The 21,302-nt window shown below is 41.7% G+C and overlaps 1 long non-coding RNA gene across 1 annotated transcript in view; it reads left to right on the top strand.

Annotated features, from left to right (window-relative positions):
• The window catches only part of LOC131202965 (uncharacterized), a 33,491-nt gene that overhangs the window by 7,570 nt on the left and 4,619 nt on the right, over nucleotides 1-21,302 (top strand). Inside the window, exon 2 of the long non-coding RNA XR_009156261.1 lies at nucleotides 18,563-18,681. This is a non-coding gene — a long non-coding RNA (uncharacterized LOC131202965). The remainder of the gene's footprint in view (nucleotides 1-18,562; nucleotides 18,682-21,302) is intronic.

Here is a 21,302-nt window from a genome sequence, read left to right as displayed (position 1 = left end):
TAAGCAGTTGGTTGAATTGATTGACTTGTTGCCTAACTTGTCCAATGTTTATATAAACTGGAGAAAAGAAAAGAAACCCAGCGTTTGAATTTAGGAAAATGCAGAAGATCACAAAATGGATGGCATTGGATGTTTGAGGCGTCTTTTAAAAAGCCTTTACCTTTGTAAATCTCCCTCAATCTCTTCCTGTTTTTCAAAAACCACAGCAGTTGGTTCATGTATGAAGCATTTTGTTTCATGTGCATTTGCTTCAGATGTGAGATGAAACAATGGCACTTCTATTTTCTGCCATGTTATTTTGTTTAATGTCTGCCAGAACTGTCATCTGAGCAGCCTCTTGGCCTGCACTCGAACAGGTTTATATTCCAAAAACCCTCCCATTCCTCCCCTCTTCTCTTTCCCAATTGTGGACATAAATCAATTTCATCTGCTAGTAGTTTGGTTTCTGGACTTTTTTTTTCTTCCCCTCCATTCCTCCCTCCCTCCCTCTTTCCTTCCTTCCTTTGTGGGCCTCTTTCCACAATGCCATATGGCAGCTGAGAGAAAGCCAGGACTATGGCCTGCATTTTCATCTGTTAACAAAGGAAGCCCCAGTGTCAAAGAACCTCATGAATGTATGAAACACAGTCATGTATATAGAAGTGCCTGCAGTCCCATCAAGAAGCCTGACATCATTTTGGAGTAGAGAAAAGCAGCCGCTCTTTCATTCAGCACTTTTCCCTCCCATCCTTCTAACCTCCTCCTCTTTGGTTCCATGCCAAAATCCCATTAGCTCTATTAATGACATGTGGTCCAAAGTAAAAGCGTGTGGCAGAACAAGAAAGGCACAAGATCAACCATTTAATCTATTCACTGAGAATGTATGCATCACAAGATAGAACTAGCTTGAAAGAATCTATGTCACAGCTCAGTGTTGCTGGCTAAGCTGCCCAAAACTTTGGAGGCAGCAAAATGCAGCAAAGAATTTATGTTTTTTTCCCATGAAATAAGAACTTAGGTTTGCATTTAGCTTGGAAGTTTTCCTCCTCTATTCCTGTTAGAAATATATTAAATACTAATATGAAAACCATATTTTGATGAAGAAAATGTGCTATTATTCAGGCAGTTTTGAATGCATACCAAATAAAAGTCCAAACTCCACATTTTTACAGTTTCAATAAAGAATTTGGTGCTGTTACTTTACTAATGCCAAGGCAGCCACTACTTCCAACAAAAGTGATTTTGATCAGTTTTGTTCAAGCAGCAACATATCATGGTTTTCAGTTACTTTCTGAGGAGTGGCGGCAAGAGAGAAAGTAGAATGCTTGTTGTTTTTTGGTATGTAAAACTATTCTTTCTGCTAGGAAATTGAAGCAAAATTCTTGCTTACTAGGCCCACTATTACTTCAAACATTGCTGCATTTCAGAAATATAGTTTAACTAGAATATAAATTAGGATTTGCTTTTTTTTTTAAAAAAGTATGTTGCATTAGCCTTTACTGTAGCTACATAATTACCGTATATAATGAAAAGATGATAGATAGATACAAGGGGTGATGAGAGGGAGAGAGAGAGGGAGAGGGAGGGAGGGAGGAATCTATGGATACATGAATACATGGATAGATAGATAATCATAAACTGGAAAGCCATAAGAAAACAATAGCTTCTATCTGGTTCTGATTTATTGCATGGAATGAAGCATTCTTCAACATCTGGACATGCATTTATGTCAAACTAAGTAATTCTTGAATTCAAAGAGTCTCAAGGGCAAAACACATAATGCTGAATCATTCTGTTGGAGTCTGTCAAAAGACTGGCTGTGTTGTTAGTCATGGCACCCGCTTTTAAATTCTGAACTGTCATTCTAAGCTGAGCATCAGCTGAACAATTCAGCTATTCAGTGGAACACTTTCTCTTAGTGAACATCTGTTTACATGGCCTATGTCCACCCTACAGGGTGTGGACATTTTATCAGAGACACAGCACTGGAAGATTACTTTAGGGCCTAAGCATCTTTTGTCCTCTACAATCTTTAGTATTCATGTGACATACAAGCCTGAGGATTATTTAAGTATGGCAGTCTGCTTTTTGAACTGTGTTTGAAGGTCAAACTACAGTTAGAAGAAGTGTGAACTGTCAAGAGAGTCAATATCAAAACAAAACATGCCATGGGAACTTTTATTTTATTATATATATATATATATATTTCTGTTAGATCAATCTAATACTTGCTGCGTTTTTGACATTTCTAACTGAATTTAAATTTTGAAGACCTTAGTAATTTTGCAGATCTGGTGCAAATTTGATGTGACAGAATTCTTTTTTAAAGAATTGTTTCCTTCCTTCCTTTCTTCTTTTGTTCATGTTTACACTGTATATCCTTCCTGAAAATTCTCCTGGTTGGGACTTTTAAAAGCAACAGTTTATAGTTTTCACTGATTAAATATTAATTTCTGAGCCACATAAATTATTTTAATATTAATAATAAATAAAATTAATATTAATCACTTTACTAATCCTCTCTCTTGTTGGGAGACTGGGATCTAAAACCTCTCAAATGTATATATTTTTCATACTTTTATTCTGAGATTATGGTAAATTTAGCTATGTGACACAAATAATTTAGAAATGAGGGAGAATTATGAAGTGAACACTTTTGTTGTTGTCTTACTCAAAAAGAATCTAAATGCATGTTTTAGAGGAGACAATACCAATGAAATAAATAGCTAATTATTGGCATAGCACTAACTTTGACTATCAAATCTTCTTCTATATATGCTTAATTGAAAATAAGACCCTTAATTAGATGGACACACTACTTTATATTATAAAGTAAATTTATATTAGAAGTCTGCAATCAGTCCAATACAGATAGCTTATTTCAAGGGAATATGGTTCATTACAAGTTTGTAAAGTACAAATCGAATCCAATAAATTAAACTGTTTCAAGGTTCAATATGAAAGGAAAATGTTAAATAGGGAAATTTAAAAACAAATGGAATTCTTTTACTTTTTATCAGTCTATATGAAAATAGGAAGGATGACTGACCCTTTAGGGTATTCCAATTCTGCTGTTTCAGCTTGATACTTTCAAGAGTTTTATCTCTGTCTATATTCAAAATAGCCCTTTTGTACCTTTTTAAGGATAGTGGTATCATACATGAGGAAAGGATAATGTAGCAGCTTCCAGATTGTCTAGCAAATATCCTATAGACAGAATAACAAAATAACAAAGTTGGAAGGGGCGTTGGGTGGGATGTCTTCTAGTCCAGGGGTCTCCAACCTTGGTCCCTTTAAGCCTTGTGGACTTCAACTCCCAGAGTCCCTCAGCCAGCAAAACTGGCTGAGGAACTCTGGGAGTTGAAATCCACAAGGCTTAAAGGGACCAAGGTTGGAGACCCCTGTTCTAGTCCCACCCTCTGCTCAGGCAGGAAACCCTATAACATTTCAGACAAATGATTGTCTAATCTCTTCTTAAGATTCCGTGTTGGAACACCACAACTTCTGGGGGCAAGTTGTTCCATTGATTAATTTTTCTAACTGTCAGGAAATTTCTCCTTAATTGTAGGTTGGTTTTCTCCTTAATTAGTTTCCATCCATTGCTTCTTATTCTGCCTTCAAATGCTTTGAAGAATAAGTTGACCCCCACATTTTTTGTCAGCCCCTTAGATATTGAAACACTGCTATCATGTCACCCCAATCCTTTTCATTAAACTATATAAACCAAATTCCTGCAACTGTTCTTCATACGTTATAATCTCAAATCCCCTAATCATCCTTGTTGCTATTTTCTGCATTCTTTCTAGAGTCTCAACATATTTTTCATGTCGTGGCAACCAAAACTGAATGCAATATTTCAAGTCTAGTCTTACCAAGGCATTATTTATACCTAGACCTATTGTAGATTTTTCATATCAGGACTGCAAAAATCCATAAGATGGCATCAAATAGAAATGTATTTCCTTGTTGCCATTTGGTAGTTATTTGTTAGACTTTTTTTTTTTTTGAAGCCCTGATATGGTAGTTCTGCTAAGGTTATGAGATATCCCAATAGGCAGATGAGAATATATAGAACTGAAGAGGAGGACAAATGAGGGTGGGAGAAGGAAGTTTTTCTTGGCATCTACAAAAAGTACAGTGCAAAACTTTACAAAAATGTTGAAAAAAATTACTTAGACCTACTGTCTGTTGTATATGTATAGGATATAAAATTACATTTGCCAGCATCAGACAGACTGATTTTTTTAAAAAAATAAATAAATAAACCTCAATATTTTTTCACAAATCTTTATTTGTTATGCTAATGTGATAATATAGAATTAACAATTTACAATTGAAATATATTGTAAGTCTCATGATTTGTAAACTAGTCATAGATTTGAGGTGGATTGAAGCAGATTGCTGGAATCAGGAAATAAATTAAATAATGTAAATTTAGTCTGAGAAGTTTGTCAATGGACAAGGGAAAGAAATAAACAAACAGTTTATGAGCTCACAATACACAAATATCCGAATTACTATTGTTGTGAAAACAGCCCAAACCGTGTGTGTGTGTGTGTGTGTGTGTGTGTGTGTGTGTAGGTCTTGGCATTTTCAGGTCTTTTCCCGTGTAAGGTTGAGAGTATCTTGGCAATGTTTCGATGAGGTCTCACTCATCATCTTCAGGCTGGTGCTTTCGGCTTCGTGCTTCTCGAGCAAAGAGTGGTCGGAGCTGCCATCTCTCTATAAATACTGGTGGGGAGGTGGGGAGTGTTGCTGTGAGTGGGTTGGTTGGCTGTGTGATTGCATCTTGATTAGTAGATGGAGTGGGTGTTTGCAGATTGGTCAACTGCTTTGTAGCATCGTGTGTGGGTGTGATCCTGGTCTTTTGTTCTTGAGCTTTGGTGTTGTGGCCTCTGAAGTTCTGTGATGTGATGTCTTGAGCAGATGGCTATGATGCAGCATATGCAGCCTGGTTTGGCTCCGAGTCCGAGGTTCTGTCATGTGTTCCTGGTGTGTGTCAGCCTGCTTTGTGCGGGGATCGGAGGGGGGCACAGCAGCCAGTGGTGTCAGCATGGTCTGGCTTCTTGATGGTGGTTGTGTTTTGTCTGTGGGATGGGTTTGGGTTTGAATCTGGTCAGGATGATTGGTGGTAGCATTTTGTGTTGTCCTGAGTCCGGGGTCAATTTTCGTGGCTGGAACTCGTTTGTTGACCAAGGCTGGTTTCCAGATGTCTGGTAAGCGGGAGGTGTCATCCCGTTTGTTCATATTGTGGGGGTGTTTCTCTATTTCAATGGCTTCCATAATTATTCTCTTGTTATAGTGTTCAGTTTTGGAGATTAATTTGGTTCCTTCAAAACCAATTTCGTGTCCTGTGGTTTTAAGGTGCTGGAAAAGGGAGGAGGTTTTTTCTTCTTTTCTGACTGCGTTTTTGTGTTCTGTGATGCGTGCATTTATTCTCCTATTAGTTTGTCCAATGTATGTGGCTGGGCAGATTTTGCATGGTATTTCATAGAGTCCTTGGTTTTCTAGATGGATCTTGTCTTTGGGGTTTCTTAAGATGTTGGCTATTTTTTGATCTGTGCAGAAGGCTGTCTTGATGTTGTGTTTGTGGAGAATTTTCCTGATTTTATCTGTGGTACCTTTGACGTAGGGGAGGAGGGCGATGCTGTTGTCTTGTTCTGTGTCTTGGTTCTTGGGCGGTGTTTCCCTTTGGATTAGGCTGTTAATTGTGTTTCTTTGGTATCAGTTGGAGATTAATACATTTGTGAGAGTGTGTAATTTTGTTTTCAGGTGGTCTTTGTCGGCTAGGCGTTTGGTCCTGGAAATGACAGTCATGGCTACAGAGCTGATCTGTGCAAGGTGGTGATGTGATTGTGCATTTAAATAGTGGTTGGTGTGTGTTTTTTTCTGGTAGATGGTGTGTCCTAGGGAGCCATTGGGTTTTTTGTAGATTAGGACATCCAGAAAGGGGAGTTGTTTGTTAGCTTCTATTTCCATAGTGAATTGTATTTTGGGGTGTAGGCTGTTGAGATGTGTGAGGAAGTTGTCCAATTTCTCCTTTCCATCTGGCCAAATTACGAAAGTGTCATCTACGTATCTAAGCCAGAGTTTGGGTTTGAGTTCATAAATTGAGTTCATATATTCATATATATATATGTAGGTCTTTGGTTATTCAGGTTTTCTCCCGCGTAAAATTGGAAGTGTCTTGGCGACATTTCGACGAAGTCTCATTCGTCATCTTCAGCTTCATCTTCGTGCTTCTGGGAGCAATTGCTCCTATATATATATATATATATATATATATATATATATATATATATATATATATATATATATATATATATATATATGTTTTCTGAGGTTTATATATATATATATATATATATATATATATATATATATATATATATATATATATATATATATATATATATATATATTCTGAGGTTTTTGCGGGTGTTTTTATGTAGGCCTTTGGTTATTCGGGTTTTCTCCCACGTAAAGTTGGAAGCGTCTTGACGACGTTTCGACGAAGTCTCACTCGTCATCTTCAGGCTGGTGTTTACAGCTATATATATAAAATCAAGATACTTAAAAAGCCAAACAGTATTTTAAGATTATGCCTTCAGATGAAGCACATAAGCACACAGAAGATGACATGTCCTCCTTTTGCCCATTTGGTAACCTTCAGTTCTACCTACATCAAACTTTCAAAAACTGTTTAAATAAATCTGTTCTTACCTTAATACTTTATTTTCTAAGAGTGACTAACACTGAAAATAACCATGGGCTTCCTTTCTGGTTAACCATCATTCTTTGCTGCCTCCAAGTACCATCTTTTCTAGAGTGCCAGAAAAATTAACATAACTGTTAGGTAAGAATGGCCCTGCCTGTTAGGAATCTTGTAGCTGCCCTGAGTGGAATGCCAGAGTAGCCAGAACTTGGAAGAATGACTATTGACTTTCTCTAGAAGAAAGTTTGCACAGACTGTTTTCTAGAGAAAGATTTACAAATACATCTTTGCAATCTCCGTTCACTGAAATTTCTAGCAAGTCAAGATGTTTGGCATACCTTGTTAGCAAGCTTGGCTACTCCTAAAAATAAATAATTTTCCTGTAGAATAATTACTTTTCTAGATTTTTCCACTGGGACTCCAGATTTTCCAAGGACTCACTGGAGAAGAGTCTAATGCTGGGAAAGATTGAGGGCAGAAGAAGAACGGGATGACAGAGAATGAGGTGGCTGGATGTCACCGAAATAGTAGACATGAGCATAAATGGACTCCAGAGGATGGTAGAGGACAGGAAGGCTTGGAGGAACATTGTTAATGGGGTTGCAATAGGTCGAACATGACTTCGCAACTAACAACAAGAAGAAGAATTTTCCATAGTTATAATTGCTGACAATATGGCACAATGCTAGATAATGTTATAGAATCAGGTGAACCATAAAGAAAGATACCATCAAAGTGATCTTGCCACCTTCAGATTAATTTTCAAGCAGCAGCAGTTTGAGTTAGCTCCTTTAAATATTAGCCTTCCCTATTCATTATTGTCAGAAGATTTAAATTTGCTGAATCATGCTGAATTGAAAAGTAAACAGTAAACATTCATCTATATTCAAGATGTTGAGTTGATCTCACAGTTTGTATTATATTGTATTGCCACAAGACAAAGCAAAGTTACAGGTCGTGATCACATTATAAAATGAGGAAAAATCAGGTAGCATGTTTTCTTGTTCACACATTTTATTAAATGGCTCATCAGATTCATAGAATGGTGAGACTGATCAGATTGTTAGTCAGAAAAGGGTTGTCAGACTTCTGATTCTTTGTTACCATGGAATAACATGGCTGTTCTTCTATAATGATCACATTAAGGATACTGAGACTTTTAAAAAGTGAATAAATCCAAAGCAGTGTTAGCTTTGACATCCCCAGAGTTCTGATAAGCAGAGTTTAATGAGGCATTAAACTGATTGGCTGGTTACTCACGTCAATGTCAGAGAGCCCTTCACACCTGTCAGCCCCTCCACACACATTATCCATATATGGAATTTAAGTTGCAACATTGAATATTGTCTGTGACAACTTCAGAAGCAGTAGAAAAGCAATCAAATCTGCAAAGCACTTCAAAAGGTTGCTTTGAAGCCATTTGATTTGATTCACTGCTTCAAAGCAGATCCCCACTTTGATTCGTTCTTCAGGGATAATTCAGTCAAAGCTTCATTGAATTGAAGCCTCAAACAGCAGTAAACTTTCTTTTATCCTTGAAGTTGGTATTGAGCTAAATTCACATTCATGCCATTAATTGGTTTGTGCAGTCTTGTGCATGCTATGGTATCTTTCCTTAAGGAGTCCTCCTTGAATTCAGCAACCTTTAAAATTCCCTGTCTCTAACTTCAGAGGAGTTCACTGACACTATGGTCATGGGGCAACTACAAAATGTCCTTAAAAAACAAAAAAGATTATCTGGACCAGGGGTGAAATCCAGCAGGTTCTGACAGGTTCTGGAGAACCGGTACCGGAAATTTTGAGTAGTTCGGAGAACCGGCAACTGTCACCTCTGTCTGGCCCCAGAGTGGGGTGGGAATGGAGATTTTGCACTATCCTTCCCCTAGAGTGGGATGGGAATGGAGATTTTACAGTATCCTTCCCCTGTCACGCCCATCAAGCCACACCACACCCACCAAGCCACACCCACAGAACCGATAGTAAAAAAATTTGAATTTCATCACTAATCTGGAGCCATATTAGTCTGCATCCCAGTGAAAGTATGGAATGGAGATGGCATTAATTGTTCATTTATTTATTTAATTATTTTACAGGGATATAAAAATATCATTCATATATATATATATATATATATATGTAGGTCTTTGGTTGTTCGGGTTTTCTCCCGTGTAAAATTGGAAATGTCTTGGCAACGTTTCGACGAAGTCTCATTCGTCATCTTCAGGCTTCAGCTTCGTGCTTCTGGGAGCTCCCAGAAGACCTACATACAAACACCCGTGAAAACCTCAGAAAACAAATATATATACAAACCGCTATCTGCACGCACTCTCACACCACCACCCAGCACAGGTCAACTCCGTAGCCAAGACACTCATCTCCAGAACAAAATGCTTAGCTGACGAACAACACCTAAAAACCGAACTAGACACTCTCACTAACGTACTAACATCCAATGGATTCCAAAGAAATAAGATTACCAAGCTAATCCAAAAAGAACCCCCCACTAAAATCCAAGACAGAGAACAAGAAAACGGCACAGCCCTCCTCCCATATATAAAAGGCACCACAGACAGAATCAGCAAGATCCTCCACAAACACAACATCAAGACAGCATTCTGCACAAACCAAAAAATATCCACCATCCTAAGAAACCCCAAAGACAAAATTGAGTTAGAAAATCAAGGAGTATATGAAATCCCATGCACCGCCTGCCCCACCACATACATCGGACAAACCAACAGAAGAATAAGTGCACGCATTGAAGAACACAAGAACTCAGTCAAAAAAGAGGAACCAACTTCTTCCCTGGTCCAACACTTTAAAGTCACAGGACATGATATTGACTTTAAAAAGACCAGAACTATCGCCAAAACTGAACACTTTAACAACAGAATAATCAGAGAAGCCATTGAGATAAAAAAACGCCCATACAGCATGAACAAATGAGATGATACCTCCTGCCTACCAGCCATTTGGAAACCCGCCCTTATTGACAAACAAGTCCCTAACACGAGGAATGACACCAGACCCACACTCACAAGGTCCACACAGGATGTCACCACCGCACATCCACCCAGAAAGCAGACCCAAACCCACACTGATCATGAAGCACGACCAAGGACCAGAAGCCAGACCGCAGCTGCAACATTAGCCATTTCAAACCCCTCCAATCCATTCATGCAGCAGACTGACACCCACTATGAAGATGTAGCACCACCACAAAGCCAAACAACAGCTATGCAGCTCACCAGCTCAAATCCCCCTGCAACACAGACTAAATTGAGCACACCCAAGCCCCCACCCAAACAGGACACACCCCCAGCCAATCAGAGCACAAAAAAACCCATCCAATCAGAGCACAGCCAAGCTCCCACCCAATCAGTTCAAACCCCCACTAGCAGTTAAAAGGAAGAAACAGCTGCGATCACACATTGCTCCCAGAAGCACGAAGCTGAAGCCTGAAGATGACGAATGAGACTTCGTCGAAACGTTGCCAAGACATTTCCAATTTTACACGGGAGAAAACCCGAATAACCAAAGACCTACATACAAACACCCGTGAAAACCTCAGAAAACAAATATATATATATATATATATATATGAAGAAAATAATCAAATAATAAAGTAATAAAGTAATATAATAGCCCCCCCCCCCTCACCTTGGCGACAACACATCATACCAGCCATTTAATGGGTTCCATTCCACTCTGGGTTGCCAGGGTTCCATTCCACTCTGGGTTGCCAGGGGTCTGCTGGCAGAACCAGGTCTTCAGTGCCTTCCAGAAGAGTGTTAGAGTAGCAGTCATCATAATCTCTGGGGGAATGATATTCCAGAGAGAGTGAGCCACCATGGAGAAGGCCCTTCTTCTGGATCCCATCAGGTGTATCTCCCTAAGGGATGGGACTTCCAGCATTCCTTGCCTCCCTCTCTAGTGGGTTGGGTAGATATGACAGGCAAGAGATGGTCCCTCAGATAACCTGGTCCCAAGCCATGAAGGGCTTTGACAGTGACAACCAACACCTTGAATTGTACCTGAAAGCAGATTGACAACCAATGCAGCTCCTGCAGGAGAGGTGATACATGGGACACCGAGATTTGCACAGAACTATGCAGGCTGTTGCATTTTGTACCAACTGGAGCTTCCAGATGCTCTTTAAGGGCAGCCTCATGTACATTACATTGCAATAGTCAAGTCGGGAAGTGACTAGGGCATGAGTGACTTCGAGTAGGGATTGTCAGTCTAGGAAAGGCTGTAACTGGTGCACAATCTTATTTATTTTTATTTATTATTTATTTATTATTTAAATTTATATACCGCCCTATCTCCCAAAGGACTCAGGGCGGTTCACAGGCATATAAAACATCGATACACAAAATTAAAATAATCTTTAAAAAACTTATTCCAATGCCCTATCATTAAAAATAGAAATATAAATATTAAAATCAATTTAAAACCCCTATAAAATTTAAAATCTAAGCCAGTCCTGCACAGATGAATAAATGTGTCTTGAGCTCATGACGGAAGGTTCAAGGTCCGGAAGTTGACGGAGTCCTGGGGGGAGCTCGTTCCAGAGGGCGGGAGCCCCCACAGAGAAAGCCCTTCCCCTGGGCGTCGCCAGACGACACTGCCTAGCTGACGGCACCCTGAGGAGTCCCTCCCTGTGAGAGCGCACGGGTCGGTGAGAGGTATCTGGTCGCAGTAGGCGGTCCCGTAGATAACCCGGCCCTATGCCATGGAGCGCTTTAAAGGTGGTCACCAAAACCTTGAAGCGCACCCGGAAGGCCACAGGTAGCCAGTGCAGCCTGCGCAGGATGGGTGTTGTGCGGGAGCCACGAGGGGCTCCATCTATCACCCGCGCAGCCGCATTCTGGACTAACTGTAGCCTCCGGATGCCCTTCAAGGGGAGCCCCATGTAGAGAGCGTTGCAGTAATCCAGGCGAGACGTCACGAGGGCGTGAGTGACCGTGCATAGGGCCTCCCGGTCCAGAAAGGGGCGCAACTGGCGCACCAGGCGAACCTGGTAGAACGCTCTCCTGGAGACGGCCGTCAAATGATCTTCTAGAGACAGCCGTTCATCCAGGAGGACGCCTAAGTTGCGCACCCTCTCCATCGGGGCCAGTGACTCGCCACCGATGGTCAGCCGCGGATTTAGCTGACTGTACCGGGATGCCGGCATCCACAGCCACTCTGTCTTGGAGGGATTGAGCTTGAGCCTGTTTCTCCCCATCCAGACCCGTACGGCCTCCAGACACCGGGACAGCACTTCGATAGCTTCGTTGGGGTGGCCCGGTGTAGAAAAGTACAGCTGGGTGTCATCCGCATACAGCTGGTACTTCACACCGAAACCACTGATGATCTCACCCAGCGGCTTCATGTAGATGTTAAACAGAAGGCGAGAGATCGACCCTGCGGCACCCCACAAGTGAGGCGCCTCGGGCCGACCTCTGCCCCTGTCAACACCGACTGCGACCGGTCGGAGAGATAGGAGGAGAACCACCGATAAACGGTGCCTCCCACTCCCAATCCTCCAATCGGCGCAGCAGGATACCATGGTCGATGGTATCGAAAGCCGCTGAGAGGTCTAATAGGACCAGGGCAGAGGAACAACCTCATCCCTGGCCCTCCAGAGATCATCCACCAACGCGACCAAAGCCGCTCCGTGCTGTAACCGGGTCGGAAACCGGACTGGAACGGGTCTAGATAGACAGTTTCATCCAGGCGCAAGGGCAACTGATATGCCACCATACTCTCTACAACCTTCGCCAAGCGGGTTGGAGACCGACGATAATTACCTAAAACAGCCGGGTCCAGGGAAGGCTTCTTGAGGAGGGGCCTCACCACCGCCTCTTTCAAGGCGGCCGGAAAGACTCCCTCCACCAAAGAAGCACTCGTAATCGCCTGGAGCCAGCCTCGTGTCACCTCCTGCGTGGCCAGCACCAACCAGGAGGGGCACGGGTCCAGTAAACATGTGGTGGCATTTAGCCTCCCCAACAACCTGTCCATGTCCTCGGGAGCGACAGGGTCAAACTCATCCCATACAATGTCACCAAGACCGCCCTCAGCCGTCTCACCCGTATCACCGCAATCTTGGTCCAAACCATCCCGAAGCTGAACGATTTTATCGTATAGATACCCGTTAACCCCCCCAGCACGCCCCTGCACCGGGCCATCCCGCTCCCCCTGATGTAGGAGGGAGCGGGTCACCCGAAACAGGGCGGCTGGGCGGTTATCTGCCGATGCAATGAGGGAGGAGGCGTAGGTACGCCTCGCTTCCCTCATTGCCACTAGGTAAGCCCTAGTATAGGACTTCACTAGTGTCCGATCAGCTTCTGAACGGCTAGACCTCCAGGAACTCTCTAGGCGTCTTCTCCGCGCTTCATCCTCTCAGCTCCTCGGAGAACCAAGGGGCTGGTTGGGACCTGCGCTGGGTCAGAGGCCGCAAAGGCACGACCCGGTCTAAGGCCCCGCCGCGCCCGTTCCCAGGCCGCAACAAGTTCCTCAGCCGAGCCGTGTGCCAGACCCTCAGGAAATGGCCCAAGCTCCGTCCGGAACCCCTCCGGGTCCATCAGGCGCCTGGGACGGAACCAACGTGTCGGCTCCGTCTCCCTGCGGTGATGAATGGCGGTCAGAAAGTCCAGACGAAGAAGAGAGTGATCTGACCATGACAAAGGTTCAATGACTATTTCCTTTAAGTCCAGATCTCTCAACCACTGACCAGAGACAAAAATCAAGTCCAGAGTGCCACCCCCAACGTGAGTAGGGCCATCAACTACTTGGGTCAGGTCCAAGGCCGTCATGGAAGCCATGAACTCCCGAGCTACCGTCGATGACGAGCCGGACGATGGCAAGTTAAAGTCCCCCACGACTAAAAGTCTGGGGGTCTCAACTGCCACCCCAGCAAGCACCTCCAGGAGCTCGGGCAGGGCAGCTGTCACGTAGCAAGGAGCCAGGTACGCGACCAGCTATAGATGAGCAAAGGCCCTCCTCTCCTCGAGTGGGAGTTGTGAATCTAGGACAAACCCAGATTACACCCGTGGTCTATTTGGGTAGTGCCACCCCATCCAAGACCAAAGGTGGCAATTCTCCATGGGCCAAAGAACCTCAAAAAACAGAGCCACTCAGTCTTGCCAGGGTTCAGTGTCAACCTGTTGCTCTCCATCCAGCCCCTAACAACCTCTAGGCACTGTGACAGGGTGTCCTTAGGTGTCCTTTGGAGGGATGATGATATAATGTCCCTCTTTTTCCTTTTACTACTACAATGTGTGCTACATGGGACTTTGAAATTCAAGAAGCCATAGACCACTTACTAAATGATACTTGTCACCATGAAGAAATAACATCTGTTCTTCAAATGCTGCATAGATTTCCAGTTTGCTTCTAGGTTGCAATTCAAAGTACTAGTTATTACATATAAAGCCATATTTCATTTGGCATCAAGCTATATTCTGGAATGCCTGCTCCAATCAGAATCAACCATCCCAATTCAAGTTGCTGGTAGTCTTCCATTACTGATTTATTTATTTATTTAGCATATGGCAAATACATGGACTTACAGTGGTTCAAATGTTAATGTTTAGTCCACCCAGCCATTCAAGGAAAGGGTGGTCTATGTTGAAAAAATCAGACATTGGGCCGGTGTAAGCTCTTGATGTACATTCGGACACAATCTGATGCATATTTTGTCGAGGAGCACCACAGTCACACCATTACTAAGATGAATAATGATGGATGGAAGTACTTTGTTCTTTGGTTTTTATTATTTTCTAGGGTTTTTGTTTCTATAGATATTTTATTTCCTATGTTTTATAACTGTAAACCATGCTGAGTCTTAGAATTGCAGTGAAGAATGAAGCTAGAAATAATGTCTTATCTATTTTATAAAGATGCTGGCTAAAAAAATATAACATCTTGATAGTATTATGTTTGGTGCAGCTGCGTCTGATGTTTTTTTAATGAGTATTTAATTAAATCATATCACTGTTTGCAAGCTAATCTGCAGTTATCTTTTCTAGTTCTTAATTTTATTTTTCATTTTAGGACCATTCCAATATTATTTTACATTCCATTATTATTATCTTCATTATGAAATGTACATAGAGAAGACCATACATTTCAAGTATGCTAGAGCCATTCCTAGCATCTCTTATTTTATTGTTGCTGTTGTTCAATTGCTAAGTCCTATCTGACTCTTCGTGACCCCCTGGACCATAGCACCCCAGACCCCCATCCTCCACCAGAGTCCATCCAAACTAATGCCCACAGCATCAATGAAACTTGAATCATCTCATCTTCTGCCATCTCCTTTTCCTTTTGCCTTCAATTTTCCCCAATATCAGAGTCTTTTCCAATGAGTCTTCTCTTCTCAGTTGGTGACCAAAGTGTTTGGATTTTAGCTTCAGTGATCCTACTCTCACAGCCATACATTACTGCAAGGAAAACCATAGCTTCAACTACACAGCTCTTTGTCAGCAATGTGATGTTTCTGCTTTTTAATATGCTGTCTAGGTTTGCCATAGTTTTCCTCCCAAGGAGCTGTTATGACCTAGGTGGTCAAAGCCAGGCAGGCCTTTAGAAAGCCCTTATTTCTCTCTACAAATATTCCAGGAACTGGCCCTCCAATGACCAGTAAGGCTCCACCGCCATGCTACCCTGAAAGCAGCCACCCTCAGACCTCCAAACAACAACCCCTATAGCAGGGGTGTCAAACTCACATCATCACAGCAGCATCATGAGATGTATCGGGACTGTTTTCCCCTTCTCTAAACCAGGTGTGGGTGTGGCCAGCATGTGACACATCTGGCCTATGGGCCAGGAGTTTGACAGCCCTGCCCTATAGTACAAATAAAGTCCACAGAATAGAAGAATACTCACTGGGAAAGGTCTAGGGTTCCAAGTCCAGTTCAAAAGGCAGAATCCAGGCACAAGACAAAGGCCAAATAAAAAATCCAAGGCAAGAAGCAGTTCCAAATGTACAGTGAAGCAAAGGCCAAAAGCAGTCCATAATGGCTAGTTTCAAGACAAAAAGTGAAAAGAAATCTTCCAAGTTAGTCAAGGCAAACAGAAACAGTCAAAGTCAAGGGAGTGTAAGCCAAAGCAAACAATTGTTCCTGGCAAACTATGGCTTCTCCTTAAGTTATTCCATTCCAGGTGTGGGATGAGAAGGGTGGGATGACCTTCTCCCAAGTAGCCTTGCAGTCCTCTTCTGAGTTTGCCTATGCTCCACTTTCCTTGTTCTTTGATCGAGTGGAAGAGTCATCTGTTCTTCATCAGAGGAGATCTGCTGCAGCACTGCCTGTCAGCAGCCAATCCTCCGTTGTGTCTTTGCAGGCAGGCACCTCCCCCAATACCTGAGGGACCTTGGACAGCATCATCCTCAGCCTCTCCAAACATGCCAAGTGAAATGTGCCATCACTTTCAGATGGTCCCAGTTCCAACACTTTCTCCTCCTCCACTGAACTGGGCTCCAATGGACCCATGACAGAAGCAAGCATCATTTAATTTTATAGATACAATCACCATTTACAGTGTTTTTGGAACCCAAGAAAATAAAATCTGTCACTGCTTTCGTTTCTTCCCCTTCTATTTGCCAGGAAATGATGATACCCAATGCCATGATCTTAGGTTTTTATTTTTGTTTTTAATGTTGAGTTTCAAGTCAACTTTTCCATTGTCCTCTTTCACCATTATCAAGAGGGTCTTTCGTTCCTCTTCACTTTCTGGCACTAGAGTTGTTGCATCTTTTATAGTATCTCATATTTCATATTCATCTTTGACCTTTTTAAGATTATGAAGCTACAATGATAAACACTTTCATTCATTCATTCATTTCACAATAAACATAGGAAAAGAGACTCTCAGGATGGTTCAGTAAATCCTTAGATGTCAGGAAGAATTGTATGATGCATTTGCATATGATAAATATCTGATAAATATTTCACATGGGGAAAGTAAGCCATTTATCTTTAACTTTAACTTTCATCTTCAGGCATGATCAGGAACCCAGCCTTATCAGCATTCCCTATCCTTGGGAGAAATGTAAAAAACATTGTGACAGACTAAATGTATTAAACACTTTATAAATGACTTATGTATACAGAAGTGGAGATGGAAGTTTATGTTATCAGAATTCAATCATATATCTGTGGATAGAGCTTTAGGTCAAACTTGATTGTATCCAGAATGCACAAAATAAGAATGCAGTAGCATTACAATCTTTTAGCACATATGTTTTATCTTATTCACCACCTTCTTTTTGACCATCCAGCTGAAATGACTCAACAAGCACTTTGTTCTCACCACACTGCATAATTACTACTGCAAATCCAGTAATGGTTGGAATTGTGACTGTAGCCTTGATTCTTCCTCTCATTTTTGTCTATTTTGGTACAACCGATGAGTAACCTTGCTGCTTTTTTTAATGTGTCCTTATGTTTTTCTTGCTTTCTTTAATCAACTTAATCTGGCTTGAGGGACTCTGAATGTTGTAGGGCTACAATTATTTATAGAGCTTTCCATAATATTCCACAATATTTTGTTTATTATGATTGGGTATTGTATATTTTTGTGATTATTAATACTCAAAAAAACAAAATCTGAAAGAGTTTGAATCACCTACTTTACTAGATGATCCTCTGAAGAGAAATTACGTATTTGCTCAGAAATTCAGCTCCGATAATAGAAATACAATAAGAAAGAAAGAAAGTCTAGAAAGGGGATGTTGCAGTACCTGGACATAGCAAAATAGAAATGAAAGAAGTGGAGAAAAATCACAAAATACAAAGACCTGCAAATTGAAGTAGAATGATGTGCCAGAAGAAAGCAGAGGTAATACCAATAGTAATAGCGGTGAATAGCGCAGGCTGGTAAAGCCTGTTATTAAGAACACAAAGCCTGCAATTACTGCAGGTTCAAGCCCGGCCCAAAGTTGATTCAGCCTTCCATCCTTTATAAGGTAGGTAAAATGAGGACCCAGATTGTTGGGGGGGCAATAAGTTGACTTTGTAAAAAATATACAAATAGAATGAGACTATTGCCTTATACACTGTAAGCCGCCCTGAGTCTTCAGAGAAGGGCGGGGTATAAATGTAAACAAAAAAATAAAATAAAAAATAGGCATTTTATGTGCAATCCCAAAATATCTGGAGCACCATTTGAATGTAATGAACATTGGCAAAATCACCATTAATCAATTACAAAAGGCAGCATTATTTGGAACGGCTTATATCCTGTGACAATACCTTTAGTATTATTAAAGAGTGTGATGACCCAGGGCCCGGCACAGAGATAACACAAACAGCTGGCAGTTCAAACAGCCCCTTTATTGCTCCAGATCTCCCCAAATGATCCCACGTTATTGGCAAGTCCTAAAGCAGAGTGAGAACAAACCCCCACACAAACCTCAAGCAGCCTCTGGCTGCAATTAGTCAAGCCCAGCGCTGTCTGCATCAAGGCTGCACGGCAATAAATCCCAAATGTATTTGGCAAAACAAGAGCCAAGCAAGGAGTTCAGGGAGTGGAAGATCCAGATAATTAGTCTAGAATACCAACAAGGAATGCAAGGACTTGGCAAGTTCAAATATCGGCAGACAACACTTCAGGAACTTAGCATTTGTTCCCGACAAATGCCCCTCCCCTTGGCATCTCCTTAAGTTTCATTCCCCAGGTGTTCCTGGTGAAGCTGGGCAGGGCACTCTCCTTGCATGTGGCCTTCTCTGCCTCTACTAATCCTGCCTTCTGTGCACTCTCCTAGCCCTTGCATCAGGAGGGGTGGTTCTTGCTCCTCATCTGAGCTCTGACTCTCCTCCCTGCCTGCAGGCCTTGCTAATTCTGAACAGCCTTGCCTGGACTGACTCTGCTCTTTCCTAGCTTCCTCCAAGGCCAATGGAGCTGCCCTCTTACTTGCTGTCAGTTCTTGTTCCAGCTCATCTTCCATCGCAGATTCAGACTCCAACGTGGGCATGACAAAGAGCAATGGGAAGGACTAGGTAAGTGGTCAAAAATCCTAATCTAATCAAGTCCAATCTGGCTGACTAGAACTAATCAAAATGGCTCCAAAATAAAATAAGCTCATAATTAAATAATGTCAAAGCCCTATTTCATCACATCTTTATTTACCAGTTTTTGATATATTACATCTTGTAATATATCAGGGGTGTTAAACTCAGGCCCGCAGGCCAGTTGTGGCCTGTGGGGTGCTTAGATCTGGTCTGCGGGGCTGCCCTAGAAACAGTGACGGTGGTGGTGCCTCTGCCAGAGAAAACATCTCGGCTGTGATGCTCTCTTGCAGCCCTCTGCCAGCAGAAAGGAGTTCCAGAGGGCTCTGTTTTTGCTGCAGAGGGCTGCAAGATGTTGAGCTGGCTACGCCCACCCTGGTCATGCCCACCCCGGCCATGCCCACTTGCCCCCCCCCCCGAGGTCAAACACTACCCTTAATGAAATCTAGTTTGACACCCTTGCATTAGATGATCAACACAAAAGAAATAAAGTTTACTGAAGATGCAGCACAAAGCTCGTATGACTTCCTATTGCATATATCTTAAATTACAAGGTATTTAATCTGATTGTTTTAATGAAGAGTGGATGTATACCAATATAGTCTCCAAATATCTTAGCTCAAAACTGTTTATGAAAGGATGAGGGCTTAATGAAAATGTTCCAGTTTATACCGTAATGTTATTTATGAAGAAAAAGAAAAGTAATATCAATATGTAAATTTATGTGGATACATTTGTATTCAGCATCTTTCACATTGTTCTCCTTTATTGGTCCTGATTGTTCATACAGTTAGAAGTAGAGGACCTCTTGCTCCATTTTTACCACTGATTCACATCAACCTTAGCCCCATTGCCATCTACAAGAAAACTTCCAGCATGCAAATAAACCCTCCATCTGATTTTTTAGGAATCCTGAATTATTTGAGTCACTCTGTATGCACAGCAAGTTCCCTGCTTTTATCTATCCCTGCAGTGAATGGATAATGGCAGAAGGAGTGAAATGAGGAAGGTGTCATTAGTTAATGTCAGAAGATGAATATTTGCTTTCTCCTCCTCTGAATTTGAAAAGAGCTTTTGTTTCTATGTTTTCTAATAATATTTTTTCTTATGTATCTTCCTTGTGAATAAGTAAAATTTCTATCCACCATTCTTTGTGCTGAGAGAAAACTGCAGCCATAAAATTTACTGTTCCCATGACAATAATAGCAGCCATGCAGGCAAATACTGTTGTCATTATTTGCAATGTGCTGGGCATGTCAAAGATAGAGATTGGTGGATGTCTGGTTCTTTCTTTCTCTCTCTCTCTCTCTCTCTCTCTCTCTCTCTCTCTCTCTCTCTTTCTTTCTTTCTTTCTTTCTTTCTTTCTTCTTCCAACAACTGTCAGCAGGAAAACGTCCATCACTCTTTTTCTTTTACATGGAAAACTGGGGAAGGAAATAAGTTTTGATCAGTCAGTTTAACTGTCTGTCAAAATTCATGTTTGCCACATGTGGTTTTTTTAGTCTGTTCAAGCCATTAGCCGATAAACATGTTCCTTTCATGCCTTAGTGCTATTTACCGAAGATTACTGGACTTGTTTTCAAAAGGAGCTTAAATAACATCCCACAGATATGGAGAGAAATTTACAATTAAGCAGCAAAGAGAGAGCCATATATTTTTCTCTGCTGATTCATATAGCCTGGTGCTACCGCCTAGTTTGAACTGGAGACCTGGTGGGTGTAAGAGGAAAACCATGATAGACAGAAATGGAATTCATTTCTCTCTAAAGCAGAATCTGGACCTTTTAAACAATGAGTATCCTTCAGTGGTATCCTTGAGGGCAGTGGTGGGCTTCTACCAGTTTGCTGCGGTTCGGATGAGCCAGTAGCGGTAGCAGCGGGAGTCTCTGCCCACCCGCCTGGACATCATCACAGACACTGCGCATGTGCAGAAGGTTTTGCTCATGAGCAGAAGCACTGCCTGCGAGCAATGTAAGCGTGCACATGCGCGCGCTCACAGTTCGGAACCGGTAACGAAGGTAAGTGAAACCCACTACTTCTTGGGGGTCACCTAACTGCATGGACAGACTGATCAGAAGGAGAACATAATTTATCCATATCACAAATCTATAACAGACTAAGGGAGAAAACATTATTTTAATGCCAGTATAGCCAAGGAGTCTTAAAATGCAGAACGTATGGGCTGAGGATAAATGACACAACTGAAAAACAGATTGTTGGTGTTGGAATTAGATGCAAATGAGGAAAGATACAGTTTAACAGTGGGACAATATCTCCAGAACACCAATATATCTTTACCCATCCGTTGAGACATATTCATGCACGCACACCCATATACCCATTATATAAAGTAACTAAATTGTGAATTCAAGTGTGGAATCTTTTGACCATTTCTTTTTTTTGACAGCATAATATATTAAGTCAAGCACCTGACTATGGATGCAAGAAGGAAGTAAAATGTGATGTCAAAGAAGGAAGTTTATGCCTTTATTTTTCCTTTTTGTGTTTAGGATTTGTTTTAGAGTGATCAAAATGATTTTTTTTTTTTAAAGGGATCTGAATGGTATAAAATAGCAAACACCTATTTTGGAGTACAAAAGGAGCACAGTGTGA

This window comes from Ahaetulla prasina, chromosome 8, assembly GCF_028640845.1.
Source record: "Ahaetulla prasina isolate Xishuangbanna chromosome 8, ASM2864084v1, whole genome shotgun sequence".
NCBI classification, from domain to species: domain Eukaryota; kingdom Metazoa; phylum Chordata; class Lepidosauria; order Squamata; family Colubridae; genus Ahaetulla; species Ahaetulla prasina.
The sequence above is the reverse complement of the archived record's forward strand: the minus strand, read 5'-3'. Positions and strand labels throughout refer to the sequence as shown.